Source organism: Ochotona princeps, chromosome 27, assembly GCF_030435755.1.
Source record: "Ochotona princeps isolate mOchPri1 chromosome 27, mOchPri1.hap1, whole genome shotgun sequence".
NCBI lineage: Eukaryota > Metazoa > Chordata > Mammalia > Lagomorpha > Ochotonidae > Ochotona > Ochotona princeps.
The window spans coordinates 10,316,294-10,332,198 of record NC_080858.1 but is presented as its reverse complement, the minus strand read 5'-3'; the positions used below and the strand labels follow the sequence as shown (position 1 = coordinate 10,332,198).

Here is a 15,905-nt window from a genome sequence, read left to right as displayed (position 1 = left end):
TATGTTCTCTAGGGGGTGTGTGTGTAATTGAGAGAGAACATATACACACTTAAATTATTTGGGATGATATGCATGTAGGTATGTATACACTGTATCTATATACATACACATTGTTCTACAGCTAACACTCTTTACTCAAATAATACATATTGGTTATAATTATCTTGTTTTCTTAATAGTGCATTTGCCTTAATCCTATTTAGTATTTGTATAATATTCCATAGTATGAAAGTAAAATCGGAATTTTTCTTCTAAAATTTTCCCACAAGAATCTTCAAATATTTAACATAATTAGTTCACTTGCTTCTTAAGTATGCCTTGCTTTGAATTAACTTAAGATACATGAAAATTTAAATAAAGCATAAAAATGAGAAACAGTCTGTATTTGAAAAGCACTTACTTTTCAAAAGAACAAATGAAAAATTGATTTTTCTAATGTGACATCTGAATTCTAGTGTCATTTTAATGAAAACTTTCTTTATAAATTTTAAACATGTAACTATGCATATAAGGTAGAATCAAACATCTACGAAAAAAGAAATAGTTGACCACATGTATTTGTATATGGTAAGGTAAATCAACAGGAAAAAAGAATCCATGAAAGAATTACATGGGATCCCTCACAACCAACAATGCTATCTTCGAAAATCATTGTTTCTGATTTCTTAAAATAGTCACATGGGCAACGTATAGTCACATGGGCAGAGCTCATTTTTCTGTAACTTAATAACTAAGGATGAGTGTGTCCAGTCCATTTACACAACCAGATTAATGCCACATAATGCAGTTAAAAACTCACAAATATAGTAATATAATGTTTAAAACAGAATAAAGTGGTTGTAACATGCACCTATGTTAATTTTATATTAGATGACAGATCAGTAACATTTAAAGGTCAGATAGTAATTATACATTGACTTCTACTCTGCAGAGTCCATTATTCGTCTAAGTACCTTCACAAGTTTTATGACCAATAACAACGTTAGTAGTTATTCACTAGCTACAGCTATTGGACACAGCTGGAGGCAAGATGCCAGTTGTGGAGAGGCAATCAACTGCTCCCATATGCTCCTTCCAAAGAATGAATTCTGTACAGAAATATCAGGGCTAAAGCACGCGGCAACTTTGCACAGAGCTTGATAAGTGAGGATCAAAGAAAAGAGCAGTAATTTCTCCAAAGAAGGGCTTAGCTTCAAAGAACAGTGAACAATTTAGTTTACAGTAAAAAAGAAACCATCATCATCTCACTGTCTGTTTTCCAAACACGATTATCATTAGTAATACATCTTACAGCATTCAGGCTTAGCTTAAATACTTCCTGGTCTCTAGATAAAATTCCATAAGTGAACTATGATTTAAATTTTCCATGTATGTTATTTTTATGGTTTCTTTGAGCTTACTAAAATTTTGAATCCAAACTTATGGAGATGTCATAAATTATGCAACAGAGAGAATGTTTTGTGATCCACAGTAAAATAAAATTAAATGTTGGAGTATCATGCCTTTTTTAAAGTGCTTATGTATAACTGAATGAATGTAAAGGTTTACAAAATAGATTAATACATAAGATGCAACGTGAATAAAGTCAGAGTTAAGTCAGAAATGCGAATCAACAAACATATTGAATGCTAGGATTCTTATTAACAAAATAAAAGAGAATCCTGGGATAGTTACTGCTTCATAGATGTTGGCCATTGTTCTCTGGTTCCATCTACCATTTCACATGTTTGATAATATAAGGTGGTATAAAGATAATTAGGACAGGGGACTGTGAAGACACAAAATCCTTTAGTCTCATTATCACAGTTTAATGCTAATTATATCATTTGTGAATAAACTCATAATTTTTCAGCTGTCTTCTCTCTGGTTCCGCGTTTCCCCTGGGAAAACATCACCAGTGAAGACAGACCTTCTGGGATGCGGACTACTCAAATCTCAAGTTGACAATAATAAGATAAGGAATCACAGGAGAGGAAACAGATGACAAAGAAAAAAACACCACCACACAATGTCTGTTCCAGCATTCTACAAACTAGAAAGCCAATCACAGCACTGCAGTTCTTACTTCACAAATCTAACATTTCCAGGGTCCAGACAGAGAGGCTAAGAATCAATGACATTCCATGGTCTGTGCAAAATCTCCCGTTTATTAATCAGTGGAGTTTCTTTTGTCTCCAACACAATGCTTATGCACCTTGCAAGCATCCTTTCAAGGAAAACACCTACTTTTTCTACTTACCCACTCCCAGGTACCCTCAAAAGGTTGACTACCACCTCATGCAAAGAGACGGCTCTGTAATCCTACAATCTTCCCAATGCCTATGCACTCCTGATGCCTTGTGGCTCATACTTCTCCTCCTGAGCTGATATTGGCCTTTCGAAACTGGAAACATTTACCATTACTGCTCCAGTTTACTCTTGGAGTAAATGAAGCTGTGTTATTCACTGTTTCCTACTAGAACCAGGCAATCTAAGGAATATGCGAGAACTTTTAAATACAAACCAAAACAACAATATAAAAACAAGGATGTCCTCATGATGGTTAAATAAAATATCTAAAATATTTAATTTCCATCTAAAGAACAACTAACTTTACCTGAAGACAAATACGTATGTGGAACTTTAAAAGACCAAAAATATTCAAATTGTATCAGTTACATATACTATAATGAATTATGACTGTAGTCGCTAAAATATTTAGCTAGTATAATTTTGAATCCATAATTTCTAGTCAGTCCTCCTATCCCTGACTTTTTTCTTTTACCCATCGATGATAAACATTTGCGTTCTGACTTAATTACTACTCCCCCACTTTCAGCCAGCTATTAAATAGTGAATGAGAAAGAGGCCTGGAGCACTTCTCACCATCATGTTTATTAAGACCAGTTCCAGATCACATAGGGGCAGAATTATATTTCCTATGCAAGCAGGTGAGTAGGAAAGATTGTAAAAAGAGACCCTCAGTGAATGAGCCTCTATGATCTGGAGCTTTCATTTCAACAGATGATGTGGGCAGACATCCCACTGACATTTAGTACAGCTTAACACAGCGATAACAGAATAAAACTTAATAGTGGTCAAGGTGAAGAGAATAGATGAGGAGTAATGAAATAAATGCAGCAAATCCTGAGGTTATTTTCAGTGTCTTCCTTAATATAACATTGGAAAGTGAAGTTATTTCATCGTGTTATGTGCTGCCTGAACAGGCCACAGCACCAGTGGGGAAAATGTCGACCTAATTCTTCACAACTTTCCTTGATGGCTTTTACAATAATAAGTCTAACAGACACAATAAGATATTTGTGGTGTTGTCTTGATAGTCTCTGGTAGCAATTTTTAAAGTGCTTTCATAGGTTATCAGCTTTTAAAAATATTTTCAAATCAAAGATACACATACCCAAAAATCTTCCAGTAATGCATCAATAAAAGGAATCAAACTATAAATACATCTGTTGGGGAAGAAATTTCAAAAAGAAGAAAATAACATTAAATCTTTAGTACTTTAATACTTCCTAATGCTAGTAGAAGATACTAATTTGAGGATGTTTAAAAACACTGAAATAATATAATTATTCTGGGATATGCATTGCTCAAAATTTCATGCAATGCATTTTCAAATTCTGAAATCATTGCTTCCTGAAATTCAGTTCGATTCACAGACTATAGAATACTTTAGGAATGATTATCAAACTTCCTAACTTAACCTTTTTGCACACAATAACGAAAGAGAGAGAGAGAGCGAGAGAGAGAGAGAGAGAGAGAGAGAGAGAGAGCGTGCGCCAGCACACAAACAAGTAGAGTCAACACTTATTGACCTTAATTTCAGGGCCAAAGCAGAATCTGATCACAACAAATTAAACTAAACTGAACACGGATGCTTGCAACATACTATGTTTTCACAGATCACACTTAAGGCCTTGTCCTTCTGCTATGAAAATTCAAAAAATAATGATTTCTCCAAATCATTCTGCCTGCATTTCTCAGGTATCATTTCACTGTAAGGTTATATTAAAATGAATATGAAATGTAGGGGTAATTTTAAAAATTCTTTTCCTATTCTTTAAGTCTCATGATGAAAATAATAAAGCTTTTTTTAAGAGAAAGACTGCAAGAGCTGTTAACAAAGCTTTACGGAGATGGGTTAAGTTGGAAGATTAACTCTGTCTCGGTTTAAATACCATATGATAACATCTAGCAAACAGGCATCTCTTCTCCATTTTAGACAAAATACGCACTAATGGACATGGGAGTTTGGCCTAGTGATTAAGCTGTCAGCTGGGACACCTGCCTCCCATACTGGAGTGTCTACTCCAGCTTCGAATTCCTGCTGCATGTTTCTGCACATCCTGGGAGGCAGCAGGTGGGCAAAGTTACGACATGCACTTTAGTTAGTTACAGAAGTATTTAATTTGATAATCCTTAATATAAAGCTAATTGATGAACACCAAATATTTGGCTTTACTAAATTACTATTTTTTTCCTGCCATCAATTCTTCTAATGTTTCTTCTATGCTGTTGTAATAAGAAAGTCGTCAGAGTGTAAAGTGGGCACAGAGCTTGGATTAGCCCAGATCCGTTAGAATGTGAAGGAGACCTATGCCATGGTGTAGTGGGTTAAGCTTCCACTTGCAGCACAGGAATGCCATATGGGTAGTAATTTGTGTCCTAGCTGCCCCATTTCTGATCCTGTTCCCTGCATATGGCCTGGTAAAGCAAAGGAGGATGGCTCAAGTCCTACCCAACTGGGAGACCCAGAAGAGGCTCCTAGCCTTGTACTGGTTCAGCTCTGGCCCTTGCGCCATCTGGGGAGTGAACCAGCAGATGGAAGATCTCTGTCTCTCCCTCTCTGTGGCTCCAAATTTCAAATAAAATAAAATAAAAATACGTATTTTTAAAAGAATACAATGAATTTGTTTAAAATTAGTAACAATGTATGTTGGGACTGGCACAGTGGCATAGTGGGTAAAGACATCACTAATAGTATTGTGTAGGCTCTGGTTCAAATCCCAGCTATTCCACTTGCATTCTGGCTCCTTGCCAATGCAAGGACTTGGGCCTCTGCACCCACATGGAGGATCTAGAAGAATCTCCTTAGTCCCTGGATTCAGTCCAGCCCAGCTCTGGCCCCTGAGGGTATTTAGGGAGTGAACCAGCAGATCAAAGAGCTCTCTCTCAATCTGTCCTTCAGAAAAATAAACAAATCTTTAAAAAAACAACCCTGTATTTTACAGTGGTCACAAAATAGAAATACACATTAATATAACAACTCTGGTATCATGGCATCATAATGAGTAAAATTCATGAGGTATCGAAGCTCTCTCATCCCCTATTCTATAATCTTTACATAAAGATTAGTGTTTTCATTTTTTGAAGGTACTGTTCTTTCAAAAGGCAGCTATTTACAAACACATTTCTGAAGGATAATAATTTCTGCATTGCATTCTTGCTTCTAAATCCCTATTGAGGGATCTGTCATCTGGGAACAATTTCATGACACCAGCACAGGAGTAATTGAGGGGAAAGAAAACAGATAAGAGTCCAAAAGAAAGGAAAAGGAAATAAGGTGGTAGAAGACAGTTAGAAAGCAGGAGGTGAGAGTGCCCATCTGCTGTGGGAAGCATCTGCACACCTCCAAATTGCACTGGTGTTGCCAGGAAGGGCAGAGACCTCCTTGACCCACACAAGACTTCACTCACTCTCTCAGGGAGGCTGAGATCAAGGGCAAGCAGTCCAGGCCCTGTTCCCTGACACAAGAGGCCCGTCCGCAACAAGGCAAATGGATGCTCTAAAACAATAGGAAGGGGAGAGAGAGAGAATGAGCTCTCAGTAAATCACACATTACAAGGACATCAGATTTCCTAAAGGAGCAGGGACGCAGGCAACATTTTACAGAGGGAGAAAAAGTTGAGAACCATCATATAATGAGGAGGTATTTCCCTTAGCCAAAAGAAGTGTATCCTAACGTAGGACTAGAAATGATAGCAGGGAATCCTAGAGGCTCTTTAAAATATTTAAGTTTTACTTTAAAACAGCCTCAATTACCATTAATCAAAGAGACTTTTCTTGGGAAAAACATATTAGACATTATTCTCATACTACAATGCTGTTGGCTTTTTCCCCTTTTTCATTTCATTATTTTTGAGATTTCTGTGACATGTTAAAGATTTCAATGCAAACTAGGTCAGAGTTACTATCTCATTGTAATAATGTTTTAAATAAAAATAAACCAACCAACCAGAGCCAACATAAATTCTTCAGAGATTTTTTTTCTACTCCTACCATCTCAGATGAACTACTGACTGCGTTGACTGGTGTATTTGAGATTTTCTACCTGTTCTCTACATGTGGTATTATTTAGAATTTTTTTTTTAAAGACTTTATTATTATTGGAAAGCCGGATATACAGAGAGGAGGAGAGACAGAGAGGAAGATCTTCCGTCCGATGTTTCACTCCCCAAGTGAGCCGCAACGGGCCGTGGCTGTGCCGATCAGAAGCCGGGAACCAGGAACTTCTTTCGGGTCTCCCACGCGGGTGCAGAGTCCCAAAGCTTTGGGCCGTCCTCGACTGCTTTCCCAGGCCACAAGCAGGGAGCTGGATGGGAAGTGGAGCTGCCGGGATTAGAACCGGCGCCCATATGGGATCCCGGGGCGTTCAAGGGGAGGACTTTAGCCGCTAGGCCGCCGGGCCCATAATTTAGAATTTTTATGAAAACTTTAAAATATTATTCCCAATTCCCTCACTGACAGACTGAACATTCACTTCCAATGTCTGAGGAAGTGAACTCTATGAGAACACATCTACAGAACTTTGCAGAGTTCATGTTCATAAGTCCCTATGATCTGGCTTTCTTCAATATGATTAACTAGAATTGGGGCCATCTCCATTGAGACATGACTGTACAATTTCTTCTTCTTCCACAGAAAAAGAAACACTTAGACTAGCTTATCTCTAAGGTACACTTCTTTTTACTGAAGTAATTTTATTGATCATTGGACCCAAAGAGCTATCTGTAAGATTAGCCATCTATATTGGAAGGCAAACCATCACACTTGTTTCTTTACCTAGGAAGTCTTACAGTGTGAAAAAAAAAATGTGAGCTGGGCTGAAGTGGCTTTCTTCTGTTCCCTTCCATGGGGAAGACTTCCAGCAATTCACAGACCAAGGTCTGTGTTCCACACTGTCCTACCACAGTCTTCTTTTGTGCTCACTCAAAAAAAAAATTGTCTATGTATACTCAAAGTTTTTACATACTGTAAAAAATCAGTAGTCTTCCATTCTGTAGCAGTTGGGAAGAGTTAAAAAGTTGTGTAGTCCACAGGACACAGGCTTAAAGCAAGGGTGGTGAAGAGCTAACTATAGGAGCAGGTGTTGTGGTCTAAGCTACTACCTGTGACATCAGCATCACACATGGGCACTGGTTCTCCACTTGGAACTGCTCTGCTTCCAGGTCAGCTCCTTGCTGGGAGGTCAACCTCTTTCGACCAAGTGGGAGCTCTGAAGTCTGGCTTCAATCTGGCCCAGCCCTGGCCACTGGGGCCATTTGGGGAGTTAAATAGCAGATCAAAGTTCCCTCTGCTCATCTCTCCCTTTCTCTGATACCCTTCCATTAAAATAATAAATGTTTAAAAAAGAGTTAACTATAGATATGGTATTACAACCACATCTCTAAACTTACAGTGGATTCAGGTAGGCTGACTAATGCATTTAGATTCTATCACACTGAAAAAGAACTATGTAAGACATATCCCACCTTTCTTATTGAGAATCTACATGAAAAATAACTTGTATAAACACAGAGAAGACACTTGACACTTATGTCTTTAAAATGTCATCTTCAAATATTTCCAATTTGTAGAACTTATTCATCAGAGAAATCTGTCTCTTCCCCCACTGGAATAATTTTAAAGCTATGTTTAAAATTAACAGAAGAAACATACAGAAACACACCCCCTACACTATTTTATTACATAACAAGGCCATTATAGCTTGAGCTGAAAAGTTCCAACATATCTTGTAAATATTAAATATTTACACAAGAAAGGAAGTGGGATTACGAGATTGAGATGCTTTTGCAGGACAAAAATTACCATCTGTATAAGTGGATGACATTTTTATTACTCAGGTGCTTCAAGGCATCCATTTGGACAAAGCCAGCTGCTTATACAAGGACGCTGGAGATTGACAGTTGCATATCTTTCACATTTGAGTGCTTCAAACGCGAGGTGAACTGCATCACACATGTGTGGAAATGATTTAACCACTGATTCTATTCACAAATTGGGGCCTCAGCAACAACACTTGCTCCTTCCCCTCTTCTTGATTTTTTTCCCCCGTCCTTCTCCATATACACACACATATACCACACTTCCAGATACTTTATTTTAAAATGTCTCCGAGTGCCTGGGAGTCTGACTGATGTAAGATGTTATTTTGAACATGCCAAAGCATCTCAACGGCTCCCGTCTTTTCTTTTCAGCCTGCATTCCTTGGTAAGTGGCAAAGCTTCCCACTTATCAGTCACTCAAAGTGACTGTAGCTGTCACTTGTGTACAAAGCGCCATCAGCTTGGGAGCGGAGACACCAGCATTTTTCTTCTCAGCTTGAAGCACACACGTTTTGACTGCTAGTCATTCAATTCTAAAGCATCCTCAATTAGGGGCGGATGAAGATATAAAGAAAACACATCCTAAATACCTCCACCAGGCAACAGGAGAATTTTATTGTTATCTCTTGATTTACCTTACAGCAGCCACATCTCTCCTCTTTTTCTGACTGCCTGACACGAGGGCTCATGACAACACGCCCTTGATCAAGGAAAATCTGCAGTAATGGATTAAAGTAACACTCTGGGACACCTCCATCTGAGCCCATTTATGTTTTCTGCCTCCTGGAAAACCCTACAGAAAATCCATTTGTTTTCAAAATGAATAAAACAAAACCCAATTGTCCGGACTCCTTGTATTTAGTAGTGGACGACTTTTTATTCGCTGCAAACATAAAACCTCATTAACTGATGAGAAGAAAGAGGAGAAAGGGAAGACAACTAACTCCAGGGAAAGAAAAAGTAAAAAGGGGGAAGGGAAACTAGCGGCTATACTTCACACGGTCCCACAAGCAGCACGGACACAGGCACTGGCAGGCTGTGAAAACAGGATAGCAAGGTAGACAGGAAGCAAAACCGTGTTCTAGGAGTGAGCACAGACTCTAGCAATCATGACACAAGGCAAAGTATCCAGCTCCCACATCACAGCACGAGTGCTCACGGCCTGGCTCCGGCTCCCATCTCCTGCCTCCTGCTGATGGGGATCCTAAGAGGTCCTGGGAGAGCTGGGTGGAGTGCCTGGTTCCCAGTTGCAGCTGGGTTCAGCCCCAACTCCTGAGCGCATTTGGATGAGTGCAACAGAACACAGGAGCTGCTTCTGTCTGCATCTCAGACAAACTCTTAACAATTTTCTCTAAAGACTAACCAGTGGCTAAGGGAGAAAAAAAAAAAAAAACAAGTTCAAGTCCACCGGTTTTGGCAATAAACAGAGGGTAACGGAAAAGCAAATTATTGAAATCAACATACAGAAACTTTGATATGTGAACACACACATCTCTCTCACACCCAACGTATACATACACATATTAATATGTGTGATATTAATATACATAGATTGATGTATCCATAATTAAATAAATACATAATAGTAAAATTAGTCATTAGTTTACATCTTTTGACTAAACACAAGTTTATATTATGGAGGCTAGTTTAACAGTTTTCTATTTGGGTATATGAGGAATGTCAACATTAAATAATTATAAAGAGATCTCTATCTTTTGTAAACACTGCGTGCTATATGGATTCTGTTAGCATTTCTGAGTGGATGGTTAGTTATATTCTGTGTTTGCTTCTGTGGAATACATCAGTTCCTTATGTACATACACCGAGTATATCCACTTGTGAAGTCTGATCATTTCACTTCCTTTACTGGGGAAGTGAAAATAAATTGTGTTTGAAAAGTCCTGTTATACTTGCCAGTGTGATAGACTTAACTCAGCTTGATAAGACCTGCTTCTCTGATTTTCTAAACATTTTATGAATAAAATCACACTTGACTGCACCTGTACAGTGAGAGAGGGAGTAGGCACCCTTCCAGTTACCAAGTATTCAGCTGTCAGGGTCCCCAAATCAAACACTCCAACTTCAGGACTGCCATTCCAACGTGGAGAAGTTACCACTACCTGTCCCAATCCCTGGGATCACTGTGTTGAGATCACTGCTAAAAATGCCAAGCACTTAGTAAGTCTCACCAGTATACTGCTATGTGATCACAGTGATTTTTTTTTCAACTTTTAAATAATGTCAAGTCAAAAAGTTACAAAAATAGGGGTTGATGTGTTGGTGTAGTAAGCTAACCCTCTACCTGAAATGTCAATATCCATATGGGTGCTGGTTCATGTTCTGGCTGTCCCACTTTCTATCTAGCTTCCTGCTTAGGGTCTGGGAAAGAAGAGCAGAATGGCTCAGGTCCTTGGGCCCCTGCACCCACGTGAGACACCCAAAAAAATGGGTTTCAGATTGGGTCAGCTCCAGCCATATGGCCAGTGTGTAGAGGGAAGCAGTGGTTGGAAGACTTCTCTCCTTCTTTCTGTAAATCTGCTTTTCAAACTAAAAAAAAAAAATTTTTTTTAAAGTTACAGAAATAAAATGATGTTTCAAGCCTTGCATAAATTATATAACTGAATAGTCTAGGATCTGGAAATCTTGACTAAGATTAACATTCTGTAAAATGAAAGAAAATCTGTACTAAAACTATTTATCTTTAAAATGGGAGGATCTATACATCACAGAACAGACAGTGAGGCTACAAAACATACAGACCACTAAAGAACATTGTTTGGCTAATTTTTTAAGCCTATGAAACATCTGAGTATCTCCTGTGATTATTTTATTACATCGATGTGCAAAGGAAGTTGAAACGCAAAGTGGCTCGTTCTTGTAACATTCTGACTTCACTCCAAAACTCTCCCAGAACTTTCTTTTGCTGTTGTTGACTCACTTTGTTCTGGTTTGTTTCCCAGCATTTTGTCTCAGCACCAATGACTTCTGCTTTGTTAACTGCTGGGTCATGGTAGCAGAGCCACAGGGCTCCATTTGGACCACAGGTAAGTTAGTTTGGGAAAAGTTTGAGAAGTCATGGGGAACATGTTGTCAGTCAGCTGTCTGGACCAGACTCAGGGATTCCAGAGCAGCCACAGCCAGAGTATGTGAAAAAGCATCTGGTCCACACACAGGGCAACTGTGGATAAACTGTTCTCAGTGCTGAGCCCGCAGGTTCCAGGACCCTGCCATTTCAGCTCCTAAGCAGACCTCCCTCCTGCAGACCACAGCAACATGCACGGAAGAATAAACAAACCTCCAAAGGGATTACCCGAAGCATTCAGTTCAGAAATCACACTGGAAAGAGTGAAAAAAGAAGAAACCGAGGCATGCCATCCCAATGGGATAACAGAAATATGAAAGCAGAGATAACTTGGGATTCCACATTAAAGGAAAAAATGAAAGAACAGAAGAATTTGCTGGCATGATATGCATTTTTATGTTTTAGTGAGGAGCCCAAGGCAGGATGAATTACAAACCCAGGATTACAATTTCCAAACATTGCTGTCAACATCACCTCACTATTGCCATCAGCTTAAAAGCAATACAGATTTTGTTATCTCAACTACAACCTCTAGAATGATAGTATGAAGTTTAAAACATCAAGATCACAGAGCTGTTAAAAATTCTATATAAATATTAACAAACCAATGTTAATAAATTCATTAAAAAAGCAGGGGTTCGTAGGGCAAGGTGAAATAATTCAAAGAAAAGTAGATTCCAGAGATGTGAAGGCTTCTTAATGGTCACTTAGACAACGAATAGCTGAACAACATGACAAGAGGAAGAGAAAGGTATACCACAACCCTGAGCAAGCAAGATGCTACAAAGAAATGAACTGGGAGGTGTCCCAGGAGACTATCGAGAAAATAGTTACACATTTACACATAAACACTGTATCCCTTTTTGTCTTCTAGATCAAAAATGGGTAAAGCACAGTAGATTAGTATGTTGCTAAATGGGCACACACAAATGTATATACTATATATATTATCTATTTTATATATATACATTTACACATTATTTTTATATATGTAATACACACACATATCTAATTACAGGGAAAGAAAAATGGACAGTGGGACATGACGCAAAAAGGCAAGAGCCAAAGGGAGATTCATAAACTCCATTTCCCAGGAAAAGGCTAAATTGTTTGGAAGTACCTGCTCAAAGAATTTAAAAGACCAATACCAATATTGTGGGGGAGAGAACGGAATGGGGGAGCCTATCAAAATGGTAATGAAGCAACTAAATAAATCTGAATGTTTGAAAGTTAATGACATCTAAGGTGAACTCACAAAGAGCACCACAAGTATATATTATATATTTTTTTGAACAGAAGAGTAAGTACTTGGAGGTTCATTAAAGTAAATATTTTGGGAATTTTAAAGGGGTTTATTCTGAGTAAAGGTACTGATAATGATCATTCACAAAGTCCATGCAAAATGTACCTCATGAAAACACCAAGCATGGATTTCGAAAATGTCTTGTGCCAAAATAAACTTTGAGACTGTTGGTTCGGTCCCCAAATACTGAGACCAACCAGCTCTGGGACAATGTGAAGCCATGAGCCTGGAACTCCATCAGGGTCTCCCATACAGTAGGTAGGTGCCCAAGTTATCGAGCCACCACTAGCTGCTCTCCATGGTGTACATTAGGCAGGTGGACAGGAAGTGGAGGTGCTGGGACACAAAGCAAGGCACTGCATAACACACACATCTCAAGTGATAACCGCTGTGCCAAAGGCTCACTCACTTTCAAGACGCATAATCTCTTCATTCCACTTTGCCAAGAACTTTTTCAAGTGCCCTCAGAGAAGAGTGAACTCTGAATGGCAGCCTTCCTTTTTTCCTTCTGTTCTGTTAAGCCAAGGAGTGTGTGCAACATCAAGACGAGCAAAAATGTACACATGTGTCTTTCTATATTCTCTGTCCGTGGATACAGATTCAGCTGGACAGAGAAATGGGAAGAATGACTGGAATTTTATCATTAGGGAATCAGCAGCAAATTTTTTTTTTTTTTTTAAGACCAAGTCTGGAAGGATTTCCTAGAGGCTCCCCTGTGAGTATGGAGTGAGGTGGGGATGCCAGGAGGGGAGACAGGAGGGGCTTCTAGGTTCTCTCTGTTCCTTCAGGGCATGCCACCCATGTTTGGGAAGGGAAGTTGTGTTTCCAGAAAGTTGGAGCAGAGGGGGCAGTCACCCTTAAGCCTAGCTTTTAAAATCTCTTTATATGCTCTGAACGTGTGGAAACAGCATCCTGGCCAGTTGTGGTATACTTGTTCTATTTGCACGCACTTCTCAGCTGCATCTGGGTTGGAACTCAAGGAGTTAATACAATTCCTCCTCAGGTTGAAATGCTACCTTAATTGCAAGGTGCTTATTCTTGGCATTTCCAGGCTTCCAAAGAGACAAGGTTACTTTATAATCTCTTTGTGTTCACGGATGTGTGTGGGGTCTTAGTGCTGGTGCAAAACGCTGCCAACTTACCACATTCAGAGAAAGAAATAAATCAGCAGCTCAGTCAGCTACTATTATTTCACCTTTACCATTATTATGTTTTCAATACAGTGTTTCCAAATAGATTTCTTTCCACATAATAAATGATTGAGAATTACCAAAACTCTAATGAGCTCAGAGAACTTTGGCTCCAATAAAATGAACCTTTATCGCAAACTGGTGGGGCCCACTGCTGTAACTTAATCATTCAATTGTACATAAGTCAAGTTGTATTTTTACTTTGTAGAAATAAGTTCCCAGGGAAAGAAAACTCATTTTAAAACTTTAGTCCATTAAGCCTTAAATGGTTAGAATATTGGTGAAATAAAAATGACCTGGGCCAAAATTCAGGAAACTTGGAATCCAGCCACGGTTCCACAAGCAAGAACTTAGGCAATGCTGGGAAAATCTTCTGAGCTTATTTGGTTTCAGTTTACCAGTGTTCAAACGTGAGACAGAACTAAAGAAAGGCTCACTAAAACTCCCTTGTATATGCCTAAAATCACAGGAACCTGGAAACTGAACTCTTAAGTTCTCAGTGACTATCAGTATGCACATTATATTCTTGTTTGTTTTCTGTTGTTGTTTTGGGGGTTTTTTTGCCTTAGAAAATTCTTCTGTGTCTGGAAATATTCATTAAATTGCCCACCACTGGAAATACAGGCATTTTCCCCTCACTAATGACTTATATAAAAGTACTTAGCATTACGTGTAATCCTACTTAACCCTCAGAGTAACCAGCACTGAGTCAGTTGGTATAATGCCCATTTTATCAGCAGGAGAAAGCAAACTCAGAATTGGCCATCCTTCCAAGTGTATACGGCAGATTAGATGTGAAGATGCAAAGATTGATGCACATTTGTGTAGTTCCAAAACCCTTTTCCACAACGGCTGGATCTGACCCCATCTGAAGCCAGGCGCCAGGAACTTTTTCTGGGTCTCCCATGTGGGTTCAGGGTCCCAAGTACTTGGGACATTTTCTGCTACATTCCCAGGCCAGGAGCATAGAGCTGGATGGGAAGTGCAGCAGCCAGGACATGAACTGGCAACCATATGGGATCCCAGTGTTTGCAAGGCAGAGGATTAGCTAGTTGAGCCATTGCACTGGGCCCAACTACTAACGCACTTCAGTCATATTTTATACAGATCATACAAGCCACAACATTTAATGAACAAAGTTAATTCCTATATATGATAGAAGAATGTATACTCTAATTAAGGAATTATGGAACTGAAGTATTTTTTTTTTTCATTCCAGACAGAGACGGAGAACCAGAGCAAGGTCTGGTCTTGTATAGCTTATCTTATGTCTCAGGAAAAAATGATAGGTAATTATTAAGTAACAATTCTTGCCTTCCAGAGAATACAATGTACGACAGTCAGGAGAGTTAATCAGAAGGCAGATGCAATAAATTTGTGGAATCCTTCATCAAAGGTCAAAAATCGATCGCTTCGCATGAGAATCGTGAGAAACATGCAGTTGAACGAAGTACCATATCTATAAATTTGCCTTGAGAAACTTCTTCCTTGAATTTCTTCTGGAGACTAGTGCTGGGTTTACCCTATTAGCTGCTGACCAGATTCTTAAATTCGATGAATTATTATTGAGACCTAGTAAGGAACATAACACCAGGACAGGCTTCTCAAACTCATGCCCAAAACTACAGAAAACTGTCCCATCAGAAGCTTCCACATGAAAGGGAATGCGGGGAACGGGGAACACTCAATTTGTTGCCATTAGGGAAGCACAGAGGTCACTCATTCACTTCCTTTAAAAGGTTTTACTAACAGGACTTGGGCCAGGATGACCCACAGGACTCAGTTCATTATTGGAAATATAAATCATCCCTCTATCAATATTAGAAACAAGTTGATTTAATATGAAAAATTAAGACATAAAATTGTTAAAAGATGGGTACTGTTGAACATTTAATAGACAGAGGGGAAAAGTTAATTCCCCTAGAAAAAATCCAGAAAGGTCTTTCTGAAAATTTCCATCTCGTGAATTAATGTGCATTAAAAGTTAGTTAGATTATAGCAAATGGGAATGCATAAAGGTTCTGCTTTTAAGATCAATAAACAAAACTATGAGGAAAGTATTGGTGCATAAAAAACATGTAAGATTTAAATTTCTTGGATTTCCAAAACAAAAACTCTCATAAAGAAACAGACATGTTCTTAAAAGAACTTGGGTATTTCAATACCAAGATACAATTTTATTTGAAGAGTAAATTAATTTATTATATTGCAAAGAGGAACAGCAC

At 38.6% G+C, this 15,905-nt stretch overlaps 1 protein-coding gene across 9 annotated transcripts in view; it reads right to left on the bottom strand.

The window, feature by feature from the left end:
• SOX5 (SRY-box transcription factor 5) overlaps positions 1 to 15,905 on the bottom strand; it is a 569,607-nt gene that overhangs the window by 173,674 nt on the left and 380,028 nt on the right. The gene's annotated exons all lie outside the window — the stretch shown is intronic.